Raw genomic sequence first — 23,169 nt, 5'->3', positions numbered from 1 at the left:
CGAGCTGATTGCTGACTGTTATGGGCTGTTTTCCTCCTTGCTGGAGAGTGTTTACCAAGTTCCACGCCACTTTCCATCATTTGTCGGTAAATAAATAAATAAAAAAGCTACATGAGGTGTACTCAGTTGCTCTAAAACAAACAGAACGATGAGCTAAGGAAAAAAAGAGAGCAGTAAAGTGTGGAGAACTTCTGGTTCTGCAAATGTTTTGGTCACAAACCTCTGACCAAAGGCTTTTCTATTCTTTGTATTGGAATGGGATCCAGCGCGCATGTGCCACATGTAGCGTAGGTCGATGGTAAAGATTGCTGTACCCGAAAAGTAACATGAAACACGTCACAATTCAGTTGTGGTCAAAGTGTGAGAGAACATTTTTAAACTACACTCATGTTTTTTTTACATCTTCTTCTTCCTCTTCCTGTGAGACTGGTGGAGCAGCACCCTAGTGCCCCCTATGGACGAGTCGCCACTGGTCAAAAGGTGTTATTTCATTAATAACCTTCACATTTTTTTGTGGTAATGCTCCCAAAAATACATTTTCATTCAGATGTATTTACAAGTAAAAAATAAAATGTTCCCAGCTTCTTCCTGCTTTGACATCCAGGCTTCCACAGCAGCTCTTTTCTGCTTTTTTAGCAGCACTGTCTGTCTGGTTGCTCAAACATCGTGTTTAATCAGCTGTGGAGTCTGCGTGTGTTTTAAACTAATAATTTAATATTAAAATAATATTTGTGATACATCTTATCCTGAAATCGGGATTGTAATTTTGATGTTTGCCTGCAGTCTCCTTAAAATGCAAACGCTTGGTGTCATCCAGCTCATTGGGTTATCATTATGTATATGGTAATGTGTAAAGCTAACTAACCCAATAAAAACAGGATTATTTCACTCAACTCTATAATAACTCCTGCTGCAAACCAAACCTGTCTAGGCTTTTAGTTGGTTATTACACAGAGAACACCAGAAATTCATCTGTGTGGACACTTTTCTGTTTCATGTTATTTTCAGTAATGAGGCTTTTATCAGGTCATATCTCAGAAATGGCATCATGTGGTTGATAAACTAAACACATCTGTTGCTTACTCTAAATGTAGTTCCTCTGAACTGAGTTGATTTACGAGCTGATTGGAGGGCTTAGAGTCATCTTTTCTTATTTATTTCCTTTGTCTTGGATCGAAGATCTGCTGCATCATACCTGGTACAACTGCGGCCGCTAAAACCTGCATGACTCTCCTCACCACAGATGTATTTTCTTTCCTATTATTGCTGCTCAAAATCTGCAAACAGCAGCAAAGCAACCTCGGCGTCTGAATCTGGTCAACTTTCTGGCAGCAAGAGGGGATCAGCAGTAAAATCCATCTTTTGCTCCGACAACACGTCTGGCCTCAGTAATTCTCTCTCTCCTTTTCCCTTATCCATTTTCCCTCGGTGTCTAAAAATTTCTCTCACTAAGTGGCAAAGTTCCCTCCTCCCCCTCACCTACAAATGATAGTTTTAGAAGGACACTCCGACACTTAAAATGTTCAAATTTTGAAGTGTTTCACACTTTCCCCGTCTCCCTTCCGCCCATCTCGACTGGCTCAGGGTGGATGGGGTGTAATCTGTTGGATATGCTGAAAGTCACTGTGTTCTCAGTGTAGCAATTTACCTGCCACCAGCTACACGTCCTGAACCCTCTCTCCTCCTCCCCCATTCTCTCTTTACCCATCTACTAAACTTCTGCCTGTCAAAAGAAGATGTTCCTGTCATCATCTTCTCTTCCCCTCGCCTCTCGCTGATCCCCTCTTCCTTCCTGCTCTTAGCATGTCAAATAAAGTTTACTCACTCTTTTCTTTTCCTCTTCATATCCTAATTCCCTCTCTTATTCCTAACCTTTTCATGAGACACAACCCTTTAACTCCTCTCACAACTTTCTGCTCCCTCTCTTTCTTTATATCCAGCAGCCCTCTCTTCCAAAGCCCTGTCATCTTCTCCCTATCATCCACCAGTTCAGTGGCATGCATCCACCCACCTCTCCACTAACTGCATATAGGACATAGCGCACACTGTCAATGAGAGCTGCAGAGAAGGCTTTTGGGAAACAGGGTGGAACGCTGACACCGGGGCAGCAAAGAGACGGCGTGGGTGATCTGCAGCTATAGGAAATCAGGCCAGAGGAAAAGGTGCATGAATCGGCTGCTTGGTGGAAGGCTGAGCCCTCATTAGGGGCTAAGCAACCAGGCGGGTAAAATCCACCGATGCATTTTTCCATCTCGTCCTTTTTCAAGTCAACATTTGCAACTCTGACTTAAATGTATGTTATTTATGTAAACACGAGGCTATGTTGTCTTCTTGCGTTTTTCTGGCATAGATCAGGTTGTTCCTGACGGTAAAGAGATGGGGCAGGTCAGGATTTCACATTCTGGTTTAGCTGATGCTCTTCTACAACTCATATCTAGTATTCTGTTTGCTTTAGCTTAGCATAAACAATGTAAGTGAATGGTAACCGTTAGCATTTCAAATGAACCCTCTGGAGGCAGGCGTTGCAGATTTTCAACGTTAAAATCTACCTACCTGGTTGCTCCACACACGTATTTCATGATCAGTTTTTAACTCAGAAGTACGCCTGAAGGACTTAGTTGTTTGTCCTTTTATCAAAACTTTGAGCCTGAGAGGATTATAAGTCATGCTGATGATCTCAGTATTCATATTGAATGGAATGAAAATAAACACCAAGAAAGAAGTACAGGAGCTGATTTGGACTCGAGGCTACATTAGGACAAAACACGGCTGTAATGGCACAACAATTTTATCGCATTAAAAATGTAAACTACTCAAACTACTGCAGTTTAAAAAGTCAGTGCAGCTGCCAGAGCTGTGTATACAGACATGTCTTTTGGGTCAGCTGTGTCATGCCTTTGCACCTTGCAGCGGTGTCTTTTACAGCCGTGCTTTGTCGTAATGTTGTGCCAAGTCTAGATTGGTTCTTGAATTGACTTCATGTCACTTATTACACATTTACATTCACCTTATTCTGCATGTCCAGACACACGGGCTGTAGTGCTGAACGTTTGGTTCAAATTGGCTTTGGAAGCTTCTGCTGTGAGACGGTTTTCTTTTTTGAAGTTAGATCAAATCAAATCAAATCGCTTTTATTGTCACGTCACATGTGCAAGTACACTGGTACAGTACATGTGAGTGAAATTCTTGTGTGCGAGCTTCACAGCAACAGTTGTGCAAAATACAATAACGTAAAACGCAGCCAGCAGAGATGCCCTCTGTCTGCGTTTGGAAAACTGCTTGAGGCTAAATTATGCTTCATCTCAAAAACATAGACATTCCTGACCTAACTTTTTCATGCATAGTTGAAATTTAGGCCAGCAAATTCTAATTTCTCATTGTGTGAGGAGATTGACCAAGACTGTGCAGCTTCTGTTGTGGGTAAAAGTGAAGCCATTGCTTCCCATTTACAGAATCAACAGGAGTCAACATTTGGGCAAAAGCTCTTTGAGGCGTATTGTTATTTTTTAAATCAGCAATATCTTCTTTGTTTACGGAGGGTGTCGGACTTAAAACTCATACTGGAACCTGCCACAAGCGGGAAGCATATCGGTCAGATGTTTAGCAGTTATTTATAGAGTCAGCGTGTAATGCTGTTACATTGCGCATGGCTTCTAGTTTAGTTTGTGGTGATTGGCTCTGCTTTTAGACTGAAGCTGAAGCTGTGGTCCGTAGTGTGACATCATCAACAAAAGGAGGAGATTTGAAAAGCTGGAGTGGTAAATAACAGCACCAGCTAAGTCTTTTTTCTGATGATGGCAAAAGAAAACTGATTTGTTGGAGTCACTCAGATATGAAAACACCAGTTAGCCAAGTTTCTGTAAATTAATATTTTTTTTAAAATGAAGATAAACATAGTCTTTTTTAATCAAAATCTTTCAAGATGAGATGATTCAAGTCAAAGAAATTCCCACCGCAGCAAGTTTGCAGGAATATATTCTACGGGGCTGAAAAACTAACGAGATCTGCCATTTCCAAGTGATTATATTAGAATATTATTTTGAACTCAATCATTCTGACGCCCGTGGCTCAGTGAGGACATGTTAGCCTGCAAAAAAGTAATTTCTCTCCACATCCTTCATTTACTGAGAAGGTACTGTGAGGCAAGATGATGTATCAGGTAAATTTCACACATTTGCTCAAAGCATACAGATATTGTGACGTTTTCTCATTTGTCAGCAGATCTCACAACAAAATAAAATCCACAGAAAACATATTCCTAAGCTGCTGTGATATATATAAAAAAATGAAGTTTTTTTTTAGACGATAAGAGAGGTCTGACCTGAATAATCTAATAGAAACCTAACTGACTTTTGACACCTGGCGAGATGATTTGGATCTGGCTCATGAAAGGATGAGGTGAAAAAGAGACACATGGCAGTGAAAATGACCATATTAAAAACACAGAGACGCAGCATGAGTGACATTGAAGAAGGCAGAGCCAGATAGAGCAACTAAAAGGAGAAAAGCGTCCCCGGAGACAGAGAGGTGTCGACAAGGGGCTCAGAAAATGAGAAAGGAACAGAGGGAACAAATCACTGTGTGTCTGGGCGAAAGAGGGACCCGTGTGAGACCTAAACTTTAGTTGCTCAAAGAGTAGAACATAATGAAAATAATAAATTGGATACATCTGGTCCCTGTGCAGAGAAATGGAAGGGTACATGCAAACTAAATCAGATAACAAACAATTTTGGGCAGGTAATAATTCTCACTCAACTGACCCTTCAATGTGTGGATCACTTTTTTAATCAATACATTTGCAGTGGTCTCTAGTAGAAATGAGTGCTGCGTGAGTCATACTCTGGGGAAACAAAGCTCTGGTGCACCCGTTTCAGGAACTAGAAGTGAGCCACATTAAAGCTGAGCATCAAATGGAAGATTTGGAGCTTTATTTCCTGATATTTGGACATCTCACCTCCAATTGACTAACAGCAATGTGACTCTACCACTGACTCTGTTATTAACAAACATCCACGTTGCAAAGCAAACAGAGGCCTGGAGGAGTTCTGCCATCTGGCGTAGTTGCTAATGCTAATGTTAGCTTCTACTAACTGAGATGTTCTCTGCTGTTTCCTAGTTGCTAAACCAACAACCCGTTGCGTTTCAAGATGGGTAAGTCCATAAATGCTGAGTGACAGTGGGACACAGATCTGTCAGGATTTTAAATCCTAGTGTTTCAGTGTCTATTTTCTATCAGAAGCTAATGCAGGAGATAGGTGTAGGAGACTATTTCATGGTAAGCCTGCATGAAAAACTCTGAAGGACTGATTATAATCAGAATTAGCGTGTTCAGTGAACCACACCTTTAAATGTCTATACCAAGAAAAGCAATAAATAATACTTTATGTAGTACTTATAATGTACACACGTAGGAACATGAGTCCGTACAGGTGCACGCAGAAGAAACTTAGTAAAAATTCGTAATTAATTTGTTCATTTACGGAGTCACAATTCAGTCACAAATCACTACAATAAATTAAAGAAGTGCGCAATCAAATAAAATAGAACCTAAAAATTTTAATCAATAAAATCTCAAGAAAAATCTGGATTGAACAAAAATGCTCTGGAGTCATAGATTGTATGGTCGTGCACTAAAAACTACCAGCAGGTTTTTGTTGAGTGAGAATACTTCATGTGCTCGGGGGCCTGATCATCTAGAGCTCTGGAAGTAAAAAAAAAAAAGTAAAAAGAAGATTTTTTTAAACTAATCAAAAACTCAATGGAAGGCAGTTGAAGGGAGAGGAGTATAGGAGGGATGTGGGAATGCTAGACTGAGTTTGTAGTCTGGCTGCAGCATTTTGTTCTGCTTGAAGAGGGAGGATTTACTAACAGCGGTACCTACAGGATACATTTTTCTCCACTTTTATTTATTCATTCTAGGAAATGAGGATCACTGTAAGATAACAATGCAATATAAAATAAGATGAACGATAATGTGTTTTTTAAAGAGGACATATCATGCAAAATTCACCTTTTGCATTCTTTTGTGCATTCATGTGGGTCTCTACTTCCTCCATAAACACTCCAAACATAAAAAAAACAAGAAAAAATGTCCATCCATTTTCTTTCAGTGTTTGATTTTAGGAATCATTTTGTTTGTGATCTCACAATTATCCAGAAACAGCTCCCTCACCTGTCTACGCTGGAGGAAAAGCAGCTCTATTCCAAGCCCCTCCCAGATATCCAAGCTCCTCACCTAATAGCAGCCAGTCAGAATATGGGTGGGCGTGGCCAGTGACAGCATGTTTTTTTAAAGAGACAGAGCCCTGAAATGACTCATTCTGGAAGACACTGAAAACACCACCCTCTTCTTATTCTGCCTTTCCCCGATCCACTGATTCCCCTCTTTCATATTAATTTCATCTCTCTCTTTCCTTACATTATTATGTTTATCACAATTTTCATTTTTTTCTCTAATTTCAAACATAATTTTAATCATTTTTTAAAATCTTTTTTATCCTTAAAATTTGTATTTTTTTGTGAGGTGCCTCGTGATTTTTATTGTGAGGTGCTATATAAAAGATAATTTTCTTTCTTTCTTGTCATAACATAAAGATGCTGCGACCGCTTTATGGGAGAGGGATTTAATGCAAAAACCTTCATAAACATGTTTTGTAACAACTATGGAATTATTTATAATTTGTTTTACAAAAGTCATCATAGGCCTCCTTAAAACGTCCCCATACTTTAGAATATTTTTAGTACGTTTTGTTTTCAGTTAGGTTCAGTGTATACTTCAATATGGCAGATAACCTAAAATTTACCTCTAACAGTTAAACAGAATAGCGTGGAATATTTTTGTGATTTACAGAGTGAAATAAAACCACACACATTTTTGACTGAAGGGTGGAAAAACAGTAAAGAGGAAAAAAAAACAACCTGACAAAGGGAACACGGAGAGAAAGCCTACACACACACACACATCCTGTGATTGTCACAAGGACAAGACTCGAGAGGGAACAGCCAAGAACATAGGTGCATTCAGCTTCCTGCTGCACTGAGCAATCCTCATGCTGCACGGCCTCGTATGCAAGATGTACCCTCAATGGAAATCTCACCACAGGTTCACGCGATAATAAAACCAAACGGGAGCAAGGTGGCTGCACGCAGTGGAGATAAGTCCGGTGCTGTAGCGGCCTTTTTTCCTGGCTGCTCCCGCTCAGATCTGTTACTGCAGCCCTGTGATTCGCCAAAAGCCTCACCAGCCCATCAGATATTTGGTTTTGAACCTTGTCTGTATAATAACTTTTAAAAGCAAATGTGAAATAATCGAGCAAATGAAATGTTTATGTTTATTTAGTTGGCAGACGCTTTCATCCAAAGCGACTTACAATTTATAACCCATAGGGCATGTTGTGATCTTTGATGAAGATACTGATAAAATTTATTCAATTATTAGAGATAAAAAAACAAACATGTCACAAACAGTAGGACGTGCACGTAGGGGGTCACGAACAAAAGTCTGTTTTCTCTTCTGTTCATTTTTCCTCTTTGTTGTTTTCCCACATCATGTCTACTCACAACAAGCTCTGGCCTTCCTCGCATTTATTTTGAAATTTTCATTCTGTCTTTGTAGTCAAAGTCTTCATCCATTGCAACTTCATTCTTCATTCCTCCTTGTTTTTAATCTTCCTTCCTCGCCCTCTCTGTTCTCGCCTGCAGCACCCTACAATGCAAACACAACCTGTTCTGAGGGGAAGTGAATTATTGAAGCGACTGCTGCCGTTCCCTCTGCGCAGAAGTGGGCCGCAGAGGAAGGATGGAGGCAGTGGAAGGGAGGCGCAAGGGTGGATGAAAGAAACGGAGAGTATGGATTTGTGGGAAGGGAGTGAGAGGGGTTTCAAGATGCTGAGAAATTGAATTTTGTTTACAAAGTCCCGCCCGACCCGTTGGGCAGGACAGGGAGGTAAATGGGAGCAATTGCGGGGTCGCGTGGTGAGCTATGCTGGAGATTCCTGGAATACTTAGCGGAAAAAGTAAAGCTTATTTTCAAACAGATAAAAAAAAAGATGGGGGAGTTTTCTTTTGACGGTAACATTTGATAAAGCGGAGTTGACGCCAGATGTCATCACACATCCAACACATCTCGTCTTTTCTCTCCGACAGTTTTGCTGCCTGGGTCTTTTTCCAGACTTTGTCCTTTCTCGCTGCGTTTCTCTCAGCTTCGCACGCCCTCCTAATCTTACTGTTGTTCCTGTCTTGACTCCATCTCAAAACAGCACTGTTTTCTAGAACAACCAGAGGCACCCGGAAGTAAAAAATCCTTAAACTATCTACCTTTACCCTTCTTTTGAATGAATTGCTTTGTAATACCATGGCGTGTTAAATGATGTCTAAGCAGTCTGCTTCCTAATCTGGGAATCCACATAATCCTCACACAGACCCTCGTGAGTGAAGCTCAACCTGTCCAGATGCTGCAGTAACGAGCTCCGGGCCAGTTAAACCGGCACGTGGAGCGAGCGCCTGTAGAGTTTCCCTGCTTCATGGCATTCATGATGTGTAAACCATGCTTTAAGTGAACCACAAAACCTTTGTACATGAAGCCTGTAATTAACAGCTTTTGTACTCAAGGTTTATTCCTGTGCAGCCTGGACATCAAGGGTTAACTCAACAGAAACACGCTGAAACATAGCTAATAAAGAAAGATGAAATTAAACAAATGATTTAATATTGTAGTTTTTACCCAAATGAAAACAAATATATGCACTGGTGTTTTTTGAGCCAATTTACATGAAATCTTCACTTTAAATGCTGATTTTCTGTTCATAAGCTAAACTTTGCCTGAAAGGGAAATAACTCCCTTTAATATTTCAACAATATGAAGATTTTGTTTGAAGGCTAGTGCAGTGAGCTTATTTTAGCTTGGATTAAAAGTTTTTCACAACATAAATATGTTGTAGAGTTAGTTGTTTTATATTTGTCAGCATGTAAGAGACCTGTCATCTACAGAAATACTCAGATGACTCTGCGCAGTCGTCGGGTGTATCAGAGATGGACAGGAAGCTGAGTACAGAGAGCTGGTGGAGCGCTTTGTGGCGTGGTGTGGAAACAATCATCTGACCTTGAACATGAACAAAACAAAGGAGATGATTTTAGACTTCAGAAGAAACAGGGTGGAGTCAAACACTGTTTCCATCATGGAAGAAGAAGTGAGGTGGTTGAGGAATACAAATACCTTGGAGTTCACCTGGACAACAGACTGGACTGGAGAAAGAACAGCGAAGCCGTTTACAAGAAGGGACACAGCAGACAACACTTCTTGAGGACACTTAGGTCATTCAATGTCTGTAGCAAGATGCTGCAGATCTTCTACAAGTCTGTTGTTGAGAGTGTAATCTCTTCAGCCATCGTCTGTTGGGGTAGCAGCATCAGAAGCAGGGACCTGAAAAGGCTCAACAGCCTAATAAAAAAGGCTGGTTCTGTTCTGAGGACGACTGTGGAACCACTGGAGGAGATAATGCAAAGAAGGATTCTCCAGAGAATCAAGAAAATGATGGACAACCCTGAGCATTCTCTTCACAAGACTGTCCGACAACGGAAGAGTGTCTTCAGTCAGAGGCTTCTTCAGTTTGGCTACAACACTGACCGCTACTGGAGATCCTTCCTGCCAACAGCCATTGTAATATACAATAACTCTTTGATGACTTGATTATTATTATTATTCTGAGCTACTACAGCAATCAATTTCTCTCTGGGATTAATAAAGTATTTTTGAATTGAATTGAATTGAATTGTTATACAGATGTTGTTTTAATGCTGCAGAAGTTAGAAGTGGCCTCAACTTACTGCACAATTCCTTTCTGCTTTAACCGAACTGGAACAAATATATCAAAATTAATAAACTGTTGTTCATTCAATGTATGTTTTTTAAATCAATGAAACAACTTAAATACATATTTATGATAGCTGTTTCCTACAAAGGAAGCTGGTGTCTGTCTCCAGCAGTCATCAGGTGAAAGGCTAGACACCCTGAACAGATCTTTAGTCCAACACGTCACACAGAGACTGATGAGACACACAGCAGGTCATGCACTTACAACTGGTAACAGCATAGAGTCTCTGATTAAATGCATGTTTTGATCCATTGAAGGAACCTTGCATGCATGGAGAAAACATGCAAACTTGAAAGCTGCAGCTGGGTGTTGAACCTGCAACCTGCTTGCTACAAACATTGTTTATGAGAGGACACAAGACAATATTCAATTCAATTCAATTCAAGTTTATTTATATAGCGCCAAATCACGACAAGAGTCGTCTCAAGGCACTTCACATAATAAACATTCCAATTCACAGTTCATTAAGCCAATCAGAATTGATGGTTCCTATGTAAGGAACCCAGCAAATTGCATCAAGTCACTGACTAGTGTCAGTGACTATACAGCAATCCTCATACTAGGCAAGCATAAAGCGACAGTGGAGAGGAAAACTCCCTTTTAACAGGAAGAAACCTCCAGAGAATCCTGGCTCAGTATAAGCAGCCATCCTCCACGACTCACTGGGGATCGAGAAGACAGAGCAGACACACACACACACACACACACACACACACACACACACACACACACACACACACACACACACACACACACACACACACACACACACACACACACACACACACACACACACACACACACACACACACCTTATAAGTCCTTGCTGTTGCACATTTGAACTTTCTCCTCACTAATTAATACAACTGATGATTGCATTTGTTATATTATGAGTAAAAAGCCAAATGAAAGACATATTATCTCTAGATTCTTGGAAGAATCCAGGAAGGACAGTCAATCTCCATGGTTCTGTCAGAATGTGGGTGAAGAAAAAACCTTAAATACACTTTTAGTTTCATTACAGTTCCATGATGCATTACCTCAACATGCCGGATTAAAGTTTTATTAAAACAATTTGCCAAGTATAATCAGTTCCTGTGATCAGTAATAAAATTACATAGGAATTATTAATTAGCTAAAGTTAAAGCCAGTCTAATAATGAGCCAGTCTCTTGAGAGGACAGGAGTGGGGAGAAACAGCGTTGTTCCATTTTTAAATTGACCAACATGTGGATATATGTATGTATGTATGTATGTATGTATGTATATATATATATATATATATATATATATATATATATATATATATATATAAGAGACCGGCCATTATTCACCTCCGCCGACTCCGACACCGGCCAAAATATGAGACCCGGCTATTAATTGATTACAGGCCTGTATTAGAGGATTTACGGTATATATATATATACAAAGTTTTGAAGATATAATGTAATATGTATGTTCCCTATATACAGTCTATGGTATGTTCAGTCAAAGCTGATGAAGAATAGGTGTGGATGCAGCTAGAAACATATCTGATGTCACATTACTGTTAGCATGCCTGTCACGACAAAGTCAGGGTGTGTGTGTGTGTGTGTGTGTGTGTGTGTGTGTGTGTGTGTGTGTGTGTGTGTGTGTGTGCGCGTACACACAGTGTCATGAGTACCTTTTGTTTTTCTCCATGTTTGAGCTACAATTGCATCATGTTATCTATAATATATAGACATTCCATCCACATCATTTTATTTCTCACTAAAAATACAAATGTACGTTTCTGAACACCTAACACAGTCTCATCATGGCTGTAAGCCCATCTGTATTCATACATTTACTTCTTCACATTACACACTGTAGGCTCACCGCCATCCTCGCTTGGGCTTCAATACACTCGTCTCCTTCTGCTGTCACTGTGGGTGATTTATTTTACCCCCAACTTCTCAACTCTTATTAGAAATGCTGATTGATCTTAACTTATGTGTCTTTGTGTGAAACTCAATTTTAAACTTAAGGTTGATCATTTATTCATCCCCTGATAATTTATTCATAATTAACTCTTACATCTTCACCCACTTTCATGATTAGATGCAAGTGAAAGTATTGTTCATGTGGAAGTCTGCTCAGTACATGCTGTGCTGTGCTTTTGCTGCTTGTGTCTTCCTGTAAAGTGAACAACAGTAATGTGACCTTTGTTTTTGTTTGACATCATAAAAAGGCACCCAGCCCTTGTGGGGGACCTTATTTGCCACGTTCTAAATGTTTATGTTATTGGTTCTGCAGTGACACCCAGACAGCATGGGTTAGGTTATATACCAAGGCTTTTTATGTGTTTGCAGTTGCAAACCTTTACATGGTGGTATATTTCACATTTCAAAGATATTTTATTTAAAATATTAATACAAGCCTGCTGGAATTGACCCTTAGATGCACTGAGATGCAAATTTTAGCTGGAAATAATTATATTTAAATAACCATTTAATGAATGGAATTGTAGAGATCAGATTTCCTTTAACGCAGGAACAATGCACTTTGGCATTGGCTGCAGTCGGACTAGTTGTTAGCTGGTTTATCCCCCAACAGAAGCATCTATCTGCATTGGGTAAGATGGTAAATAATATATGTTAAAATAGAAAAATTAGAATATGATGCAAACATTTATTCATGTCAGTAATTCAACTTCAAATGTGAACCTGATCTATGAACAAATCTGGGAAGGTGACCGGTATGGATAATTATAGGCCGATTGCACTAGCCAGTGTTTTGTCTAAAGTTCTTGAAAGACTTAGATAGTCTTTATCTGATAGAGTCACTGTGTACCTCAGTTCCTTGGATAATCAGTTTGGCTTTAAGCCAAAACATGGTACTGACATGTGTATATACACACTTAAAGAAATGGTCAACTGGTATAGAAGTAGAAATTCTTCTGTCCTTTTGATCGTGTAAACCAAAGAAAACTTTTTATTAAGTTAAAGCTACGGGGGTCCCTGGGGTTATTGTGAGAATCCTGTCTTACTGGTATGCTCATCAGACCATGCAGGTTAAATGGGATGCCAGCATCTCTGCACTATTTGGCGTTAGTAATGGTGTTAGGCAGGGTGGAATTGTGTCTCCTATCTTATTTAATTTGTATGTTGATGATCTGTCAGTGCAGCTGAGAGCCTGTAACACAGGATGTTTGATGGGTAAAACTTTGATCAACCATCAGATGTATGCGGATGACCTGGTGGTCTTTAGTCCAAGTAGTGCTGGTTTACAGCAGCTCCTAAATATCTGCTCTGAATATGGTGTTCAGTACGATATTCAGTATAATGCTGTTAAAAGTGCTACCTTGATATGTAGAACCAAGCAGGATAAAAAGCTAAACTTTCCTGTGTTCAAACTGTCTTATAGTGATCTTAATGTGTGTGAGAAGGTGAAATACCTTGGCCACTTTATAACCAATCAAATGTGTGATGATGCTGACATCCACAGACAGTGCTGTAAGCTGTATGCACAGGCTAATACTATAGCACGTAAGTTTAGTTTTTGTTCACCTCCAGTTAAGGTGGCTTTATTCAAAATCTCAGATAATGAGAACATTTTGAAAACGTTCATAATTCTAGACTCAAAGTCTCCCATTCTAATCAGCTAATGAATCCAGAACACCTGCAAATGGTTCCTGAGTCTTTAGATGGTCTCTCAGGCTAGGTAGAATTACCTAAATGAATGGTCTTTTGAATCATGTTTGAATTTTTCCAGTTTCACCTTTTTACAGAAACATGCTTCAGAATGCTTTAACCTCCCAAATCCATTTTAATCTTCTAACTGCTGCACCAAATAAATGAATGTTAAAATTAGATTAAGGTAACTAAGAATATACAAATATTACTACAAAAGGGATACTTAGCAACCTTTTCATATTTAAAATTGTTTTTTCTTTAGCCAGTATGTGTTAAAATCACCCTTTACAGGGTTAATGAAAGGCCCAGCCCGTGGCCAGAATATTCCACTTGCAACTTCAGACTGGCAGGCCGCTCTGTTGGGGCTTAGAAAAAATTGAGCTGACATACCTGGTGCTGCAGTCTGGTTAGATTAAGGTGTTAAAAAGACAAATATACAGCGAGGAGACACAAGGGGGTGCTAAAAGCAAGGAAACCTGCCAGGTTCCCCTTTATTGGAGTCTTTACCAACAGATGTTTTCCTTTTTTACGCCTGATTTGTGTGTTCTTAATGTTTTCTTTTGATATTTGTTTTTATGTGATCTGTTAAGCACTTTGGTTGCCTAGTTGACTGTTTTAAAGGGTTATGTAACCAGTAAATGAATGAATGAATGAATTAATTTTTATTCAGATAACTCCATATTTTTAAAAAAATGGTTTGTTTTGTTGAGTTCAGTGCATTCCTCAACAGTATGTCTTCGTCTTCGTCTTCCTCCGCTTATCCGGGTCCGGGTCGCGGGGGCAGCATCCCAATTAGGGAGCTCCAGGCCGTCCTCTCCCCGGCCTTGTCCACCAGCTCCTCCGGCAGGACCCCAAGGCGTTCCCGGACCAGATTGGAGATGTAACCTCTCCAACGTGTCCTGGGTCGACCCGGGGGCCTTCTGCCGGCAGGACATGCCCGAAACACCTCCCCGGGGAGGCGTCCAGGAGGCATCCTGACCAGATGCCCAAACCACCTCAACTGGCTCCTTTCAATCCGGAGGAGCAGCGGTTCTACTCCGAGTCCCTCCCGAATGTCCGAGCTCCTCACCCTATCTCTAAGGCTGAGCCCGGCCACCCTACGGAGGAAACTCATTTCGGCCGCTTGTATCCGCGATCTCGTTCTTTCGGTCATTACCCAAAGCTCATGACCATAGGTGAGGATTGGGACGTAGATCGACCGGTAAATCGAGAGCCTGGCTTTCTGGCTCAGCTCCCTCTTCCCCACGACAGATCGGCTCAGCGTCCGCATCACTGCAGACGCCGAACCAATCCGCCTGTCGATCTCCCGATCCCTCCTACCCTCACTCGTGAACAAGACCCCGAGATACTTAAACTCCTCCACTTGAGGTAGGACCTCTCCCCCGACCTGGAGGTGGCAAGCGACCCTTTTCCGGTCGAGAACCATGGTCTCAGATTTGGAGGTGCTGATCCTCATCCCAGCCGCTTCACATTCGGCCGCGAACCTACCCAGCAAGAGCTGAAGGTCAGAGCTGGATGAAGCTAGGAGGACCACATCATCCGCAAAAAGCAGAGACGAGATTCTCCTGCCACCAAACTCGACACACTCCACACCACGGCTGCGTCTAGAAATTCTGTCCATAAAAGTGATGAACAGAACCGGTGACAAAGGGCAGCCCTGGCGGAGTCCAACCCTCACTGGGAACAGGTCCGACTTACTACCGGCTATGCGGACCAAACTCACGCTCCTCTGGTAAAGGGACTGAATGGCCCTTAACAGAAAGCCACCCACCCCATACTCCTGGAGCGTCCCCCACAGGGTGCCCCTGGGGACACGGTCATAAGCCTTCTCCAAATCCACAAAGCACATGTGGATTGGTTGGGCAAACTCCCATGCCCCCTCCATCACCCTTGCAAGGGTATAGAGCTGGTCCACAGTTCCACGGCCAGGACGAAAACCACATTGCTCCTCCTCTATCTGAGATTCAACTATCGATCGGACCCTCCTCTCCAGTACCTTGGCGTAGACCTTTCCAGGGAGGCTGAGGAGTGTGATCCCCCTATAGTTGGAACACACCCTCAGGTCACCCTTCTTAAAGATGGGGACCACCACCCCGGTCTGCCACTCCCTAGGAACTGCCCCCGATGACCACGCAATGTTGTAGAGACTTGTCAACCATGACAGCCCTACAACATCCATAGCCTTGAGATACCCAGGACGAACCTCATCCGCCCCCGGGGCTCCGCCGCTGTGTAGTTGTTTGACCACCTCAGCAACTTCTGCCCCCGAGATCGGACAGTCCATCCCCAGGCATCCCAGCTCTGGTTCCTCCTCGGAATGCGCATTGGTGGGATTGAGGAGCTCCTCAAAGTATTCCTTCCACCGTCCGACTATAGCCTCAGTTGACGTCAGCAGCTCCCCATCCCCACTGTAAACAGTGTGAGCGAGTTGCTGCCTTCCTCTCCTGAGGCGCCGGACAGTTTGCCAGAACCTCTTTGGAGCCGATCGATAGTCTTTCTCCATGGCCTCACCAAACTCCTCCCACGCCCGAGATTTTGCCTCGGCAACTGCCACTGCTGCACCCCGCTTGGCTATCCGGTACCTGTCTGCTGCCTCCGGAAACCCACAGACCAGCCACGCCCTGTAGGCCTCCTTCTTCAGCCTGACGGCTCCCCAAACCTCTGGTGTCCACCAGCGGGTACGGGGGTTGCCACCACGACTGGCACCGGCCACCTTACGACCACAGCTAGCAACAGCCGCCTCGACAATCGCAGAGTGGAACAAGGCCCACTCGGACTCAATGTCCCCCACTGCTCTCGGGACGTGGTCAAACCTCTGCCGGAGGTGGGAGTTGAAGACTGTCTTGACAGGTTCTTCTGCCAGGCGTTCCCAGCAGACCCTCACTATGCGTTTGGGTCTGCCAGGTCTACGCGGCATGTTCCCTTGCCATCTGATCCAACTCACCACCAGGTGGTGATCAGTTGACAGCTCCGCCCCTCTCTTCACTCGGGTGTCCAAAACATACGGCCGCAGGTCAGATGATACGACTACAAAATCTATCATCGACCTGTGACCTAGGCTGCCCTGGTACCAAATGTACCGGTGGGCATCCTTATGTTCGAACATGGTGTTCGTTATGGCCAAACTGCGGTTTGCACAGAAGTCCAATAACAAAACACCGCTCGAGTTCAGATTAGGTGGGCCGTTCCTCCCAATCACACCCCTCCAGGTCAAGCTGTCATTGCCCACGTGAGCATTGAAGTCCCCCAGCAGGACAATGGAGTCCCCTGATGGAGCACTATCTAGCACTCGTCCCAGGGACTCCAAAAAGGGTGGGTACTCTGAACTGATATTTGGCCCATAAGCACAAACAACAGTCAGGACCCGTTCCCCGACCCGAAGGCGCAAGGAAGCTACCCTCTTGTCCCCCGGGATAAACCCCAACACACAGGCAGAGAGTCTCGGGGCTAACAAAAAGCCAACCCCAGCCCTCCGCCTCTCACCCGGAGCAACTCCAGCAAAGTAGAGTGTCCAACCCCTCTCCAGGTCTCGGGTTCCAGAGCCAATGCAATGTGTCGAGGTGAGTCCGCCTATATCTAGCCGGTACCGCTCAACCTCTGCCACAAGCTCCGGCTCCTTCCCCGCCAGCGAGGTGACATTCCATGTCCCAAAAACTAGTTTTCTTGTCCGGGGATTGGACCGCCAAGGCTCCCGCCTTGGTCTGCCACCCGATTCGCATTGCACCGGGCCCTTCATGTTCCTCCTGCGGGTGGTGGGTCCACAGTTGGACGAGCCCATGTATCCGGTTCGGGCTGGGCCCGGCCGGGCCCCATGGGCGAAAGCCCGGCCACCAGGCGCTCGCTCACGGGCCCCAACCCCAGGCCTGGCTCCAGGGTGGGACCCCGGTAACCCTCCGGGCCGGGTACTCCGACTCTTCGTTTTATCCGCCATGAAAGATCCTTCGAACCGTTCTTTGTCTCACCCTTCACCTAAGACCAATTTGTCATGGGAGACCCTACCACGGGCACTAAGTGCCCCAGACAACATAGCTCCCAGGGTCATTAGGGCACTCAAACTCCTCCACCACGATAAGGTGACGGTTCAAGGAGGAGTCAACAGTATGTTAGGACAAATTTGTGCTCTATACAAATGGTTGATATTTAATGAAAGCTTTTAAGCCTATGAAGGTTTTTCTTCACCTTTGAATTATTTAATTCAGAAAATGTGAAAACAGAACTGAACAGTTCACTAGAAAATGCACGTTGACCAGAGTGGTGTTAGGAATGAAACTTAAATGACTGTCCTGTCAAAAACATAAAACCCCATCTACACTTTTGCCAAAGCAGCCCACAGTTGCAGTTGCAGTTTTAAATTTAACACACAAAGTTCGATTAAACCTTTCTAAAAAAAAATAAAAAGGCTCCAACTTTCTGTCAGAATACATTTTCTTTGAGGTAGAATTATCTGTCTGTCTTCTTGTGGAGCTCAGTGCTGAATAAGGACAGATGTAAAGCCTTTCTCTGGCTTGTAGGGTGTTGGTGTCTTTCCACAGGAGAGAGGATCACAGAGGAGGCGTTGCATAATCTGAAGCAGGCGATTGGGTCAGACTGGCTTTCTTCTTAGCTTCCCACCTTACAACCTTTCATGCTTTCAAGGTTATAGATTGCATTCTTCCCCTGATGACTCACAGCTAAGTCAGCAGATGTTTTTTGAAACACCAGAACCAAATCTTATTGTTCATGTGTAATAATTTCTTTTTTCCCCAATTGAACTCAAAAAATGAATATTCTACTAGTAGAGGTGGTAAGCGGACGGCAGCTTTGAGTAGATAAAACAAATTGACTACTCGAATAGTTAAAGGCATAATTTTTGACTTATTGTATTGTGTTTGAATAAAATTGGACAAATGGCAGTTTGCAGCAACCTTTGGCAACAAAATGCAAACAGCAATGTAGAAGAGAATTTAAAGTGTCTCTAAGAGTTGTACTTTTTCTTCAGTGACTTGCAGGGCCTTAGTCTGCCACCCAGAAAAAAAGACAAATTCACAGGCTGCCTTAAAACAAGATTCATGTCAACTTAACCAAACTTAAACCAAATCTTAACAAACTGTAGCAGACCCAAAATGATTTTGCTCTGCAGGTTGGTCTAGCCATTCTCCGTTGGAGCCTCAGCAGACCTGGACAACCTCTTGGTCATTTCGCCAAAAAAAAAAACAATCAATGATGAACAAGACTCTGCTTCTAGACCTGCAGAAAAGGGACACACAACAATACAACAAGATCAAGCTATCACTGCGCCAACTTGATGAAGAAATATAAAGTCAACATTGTTTTACTGAATAATCACATGATAATAAATCACAGTGCATTTAGTGCCAACCACAGCCTTAAGGCGTGTTGAACGTGCGCAAGCCCATACTTATGAGAGCACCATGTGAGCACCTGTGTGTGTACACTCGCTTGCTTATGTAAGGTTTCTCTAAAGGAGCGTCCAATAGAGAGTGTGAGGGGCCACAGATCTGCCCCCCAAAATTGTGTAGGAGATAGAGGGAGCTCCAAGTCCCAGAGATCCAGGAGCTGCCCCAGAGCACAGGAACCCCAAGGAGACTGCGACCAGAAAAGCCCCCGCCCCCCTTGAGAGGCACAGAGGATTGCCCCGGGGGGCCACAACCTGCAGCCGGCAGAGTCCTGGGAGATATCAGCGGCAAGTCCACAGGCCCGCCCACAAACGCCCCACCCCCTAGCCGGCTAAGCCCGGGACCCAGTGACCCAGGACCCAGGGGTGACCACCCCCGCCGGGGACCCAGCAGAGCCCAGGGACCCAGACCCCACTAGGTAGCCACCGGGATTGATCAGGCAGATACCAAAAATCTCAAACCCCCTGACACGGGAGCCACTAACACTCAGGTAGACCAAGGCACCGCATTCCACACCAAGTGTGGCAGGGGGAGGGGAGACGAAGATGTATAGCATCAAAAGAAGTCCCAGGAGAGGGAAGGAGTCAAAGGCCCCACCTGACATATACAGTCATACACAGACACAGTCACACACTACCTCCCTCATGCTCACACATACACATACAACCAAAGACAAAAATGCACGCCAAACACCCACTCACGCTCCCCATACACACCTTATTCACTGTGGTCCTAGTACTGCTGCACATGAGGTACAACCATTACCGGTTCCCAGAGTTCGACCCTTTCTGCTGGGGTGCTGATGAGCAGGCTCCCCCGCCCAATCCTGAGCAAAGCAACCCACCACCCCAAACCCCAACCAGACGGCCAGATCTCCCTCCTAGCCTCCAGCCCTGGGAAGCCAAGTGACAACAGAGGTGTGCTAAGACCCCTACTCTCCCTCCGCCTGCTCCAATATAGTGTGAGTGCGTGTTGATGAGGTGTATTCCATGGTGAGCGGGCATCGTCTGGCCTATGCCAGCTGATGCCACCACACCACCCCACTTGCACCCACAGCCCTCAGTGTCTAAGTGCAGTTTAAAATTGGAAGTGGGCACCGACACCCGGGATGAGGCTGAAAAATCCCCCTGCCAAATGCCGTTGAATGTGCTCACTCCCAAAGCCCTAAGTGTGTGTTTGTGTGGAATGTAGTTGGTGGAAGTGTTTAAGGTGCAAATAAAATTGGGGGGCTGGTTGCCACAGGAATGTGGAAATGGGGTCCATACCTGCACCCCGTGACTTGTCCACCCCCAATGTCCTATGTGCATGTTTGTGTGATGATGTGAGGTTCTACCAAACAATTTCAACTCTAAATATCAAGATGTACAGATAACCTAAATAATAACCAAATTTCAGTTTGGCAATCATTACATTTTATTAGCAGTTATGCCGCATATAAAACGTGTGACCTGACATCAAATCAGATTGATTTTAAAAGAAAATCTGCACTTTAGTGCCTCTAACTTGTTGCTGAAAATCATATTATGTAAAGCTGCTTTTACCTACGTTTTTTCTTTTTTTAATTCAAATTTATAATCATCTTTCATTTGTTGTAGTATTTCATGACTTTGTATTTTCTGTTATGAATTGATTGTATGTTATTTAGTAGTTTTGTTTTTAAGATCATTATGATTTAATGACTTAATGATTTTTTTTTTGGTAGATCTCTGTGAAGCACTGATGGAGTCTGTGCTTGGCAGCCTTGCCTCTGTCGGTGCGCCCCAGGGCGACTGTAGCTACCTTGTAGCTCCTCACCATCACTGTGTGAATGTGTGTATGAATGGATAAATGATACACTGCAGTGTAAAGAGCTCTGGAGTTCTCTGACTCTGAAAGGTGCTATACAGGTACGGGTTATTTATCGTGTGTGCATATATTGTCATACAACATAATTTACAAAAAGATTGTGGTATTGATGAAACAGAATTTCCAAACAGGATTGTGTTAATTTCTTTACTAAACGGGTCTGATTGATATTCAGGTTAAATCAGGTCAAGCTACTGCCCATACAGCCTGTGCTTTTGCATTACATTACCTCCTATCTGCCATCCAACCCAGGTGCATGTCAATTGGTGACTTCTGAAGGTAATAGGCTGACTGTGGTACCTTGTACAGCTCCACTTCAAAGGAACTGAACTATCCCTTTAAGGTAGCAGAGGCCAGAAATATGAACATATCTATACTAAGTTTGACTGCAATAGTTCCTGACATTAAACAGATGTAGCTGTGCTTCAGATAATGACTGAACTGGAGCATTGTTGCACACCCCCATGAGGGGCTCTGAAATTCCAAATCAAGAGACAAGGTAAAATTCAGGGCAAGGGTTAGATATGTTTCTTTAAACATTTCTTTTAAATAAACACACACACACACACACACACACACACACACACACACACACACGCACGCGCGTGCACACACTCACAGTAGCCAAGTGTACCAATTCTCCTCAGGACTCATTCTATAAACTGAATATTGAATTACCTGTGATGCTCCAGCAGGAGTGTATCACAGGGAGAAAATATATGGAACAAGGGTCCATCAAGCATATTGACTAGGAGGATCACACACAATACACACACTTACCTGTACACGTGGGTGCAACACACACATTATTGAATGAGAGCAGGCAGTGATTTTCAGTATGTTGAGGTTGTAATAGCCTCATTATTCAATGTGCGCTCTGCTCTTTCAGAAAAGCCAAAAGGAGTCAAACCAGAAGCTGTTAAGCACACACACACACACACACACACACACACACACACACACACACACACACACACACACACACACACACACGCTCATATGCACAAATTGTTCCACATATCATCACGCACAGATGATTCCCCCTGCCAACCTGCAGCAACTAGCTAACATCACAGCAATATCTGACGTCTTCTCATTATGAACGCTCACGCCACTTTATTCAGTACATCTGTCTCTGCCTTCAGTGCAACAGTTCCGCACAAATGACATTACTTGGCTCACAGGATTTATTGCTTGAATAATAAATGCTTGAGTTATTCAGTTCCACACTTGAAGAGATAAAGAATTATATTACGTTTATATGTCTACAAATTCTGAAAGAGCTGCTTCAAAGTTTTCGTAAGTTTTTTGCCCTAGATGTGCCTATCACTGCAACAGGGGGAGAAAGTGAGCATTTTTGAGTGCAGTGGTAATTTTATTTACAAAATACGTTTGTTTTTATTTAATGACGAATGAATTTTTGTGAATGAAAATGAAACAAACTTAAATTTGTACTTCTATATCTTAAATTAAGATGAATATTGTTCAACATTTTTGTTGACAAATAAGACAACAAAAATTTACAATAACCACAATCCAATCCGAAAACGTAAAAGATGGGAAACCGTAAAAAAAAGAACCAATCGGCAAGTGGAACAGGCGGGAAAAGAACCAATCGGAGTCTGGAGCCGGCCACTGTTGGAACAAGCGAATGGTAACAGTTGAACAATTTATGTCTAAAAGGAAAATGTCTGCAGCTGGAAGGAAAATCATTAAATGAAACAATCTGAAAAGTATTTGCTTGGTGAGTAGACATCTGGTTTCCCTGGTTTTGAAAGTGTTATGGTGGTAGCAGCAAGCATTGTCGAGGGTGGAGGCGGGAGGGGAGTTTGGAGCCGAACCGAGAGGCGCTTCATAAGTGCGGGTCATTTAAACGTTTTCAAGATGCTTCTATGGCCGATGTCAGTGTTTGGTGTTGTAACTGTTTTTGGGAGAAAAAACATTCAGGTGGGTCAGAAAAACATTCAGGCAGCTCACCTTAGTAAAATAGTGCAGGGAAATTTTTAATAAATACACCTGAAAACAATTCTTACCTTTATTTTACCTCCAGGGATTATTGATAGTATGATGTCATTTCCTGTCATGTATACAAATGATACAGCACATTACATAGGTTTGTTTACTTTGTTAAAGCAGTACTGTGCATTTTTTCCTCACTATGTACTAAACTTATCCTTTACATGGTTAATGAAAAACAACACAGACCTCTACTGCTCGTTGTATCCAGAATATCTCACTTGCAAATTCAGAGTGTCAGTCTGGTCTCTGTTGAACAAATGGAGCGTTGCAGCCTGCTTCCAGCATGTTTCCTGCATGTTTTAGATCATGAACACTGCTGATTTGTTTAATTCAGTAATGAATCACTCCTGTAGACACTAAGAAAGGCTGGGAGACATTTCAGCTG

At 43.0% G+C, this 23,169-nt stretch overlaps 1 protein-coding gene across 4 annotated transcripts in view; it reads left to right on the top strand.

The window, feature by feature from the left end:
- Window positions 1–23,169, top strand: part of LOC107381286 (MAM domain-containing glycosylphosphatidylinositol anchor protein 1) — a 341,592-nt gene that overhangs the window by 12,980 nt on the left and 305,443 nt on the right. The gene's annotated exons all lie outside the window — the stretch shown is intronic.

This window comes from Nothobranchius furzeri, chromosome 9, assembly GCF_043380555.1.
Source record: "Nothobranchius furzeri strain GRZ-AD chromosome 9, NfurGRZ-RIMD1, whole genome shotgun sequence".
NCBI classification, from domain to species: Eukaryota; Metazoa; Chordata; class Actinopteri; order Cyprinodontiformes; family Nothobranchiidae; genus Nothobranchius; species Nothobranchius furzeri.
The sequence above is the reverse complement of the archived record's forward strand: the minus strand, read 5'-3'. Positions and strand labels throughout refer to the sequence as shown.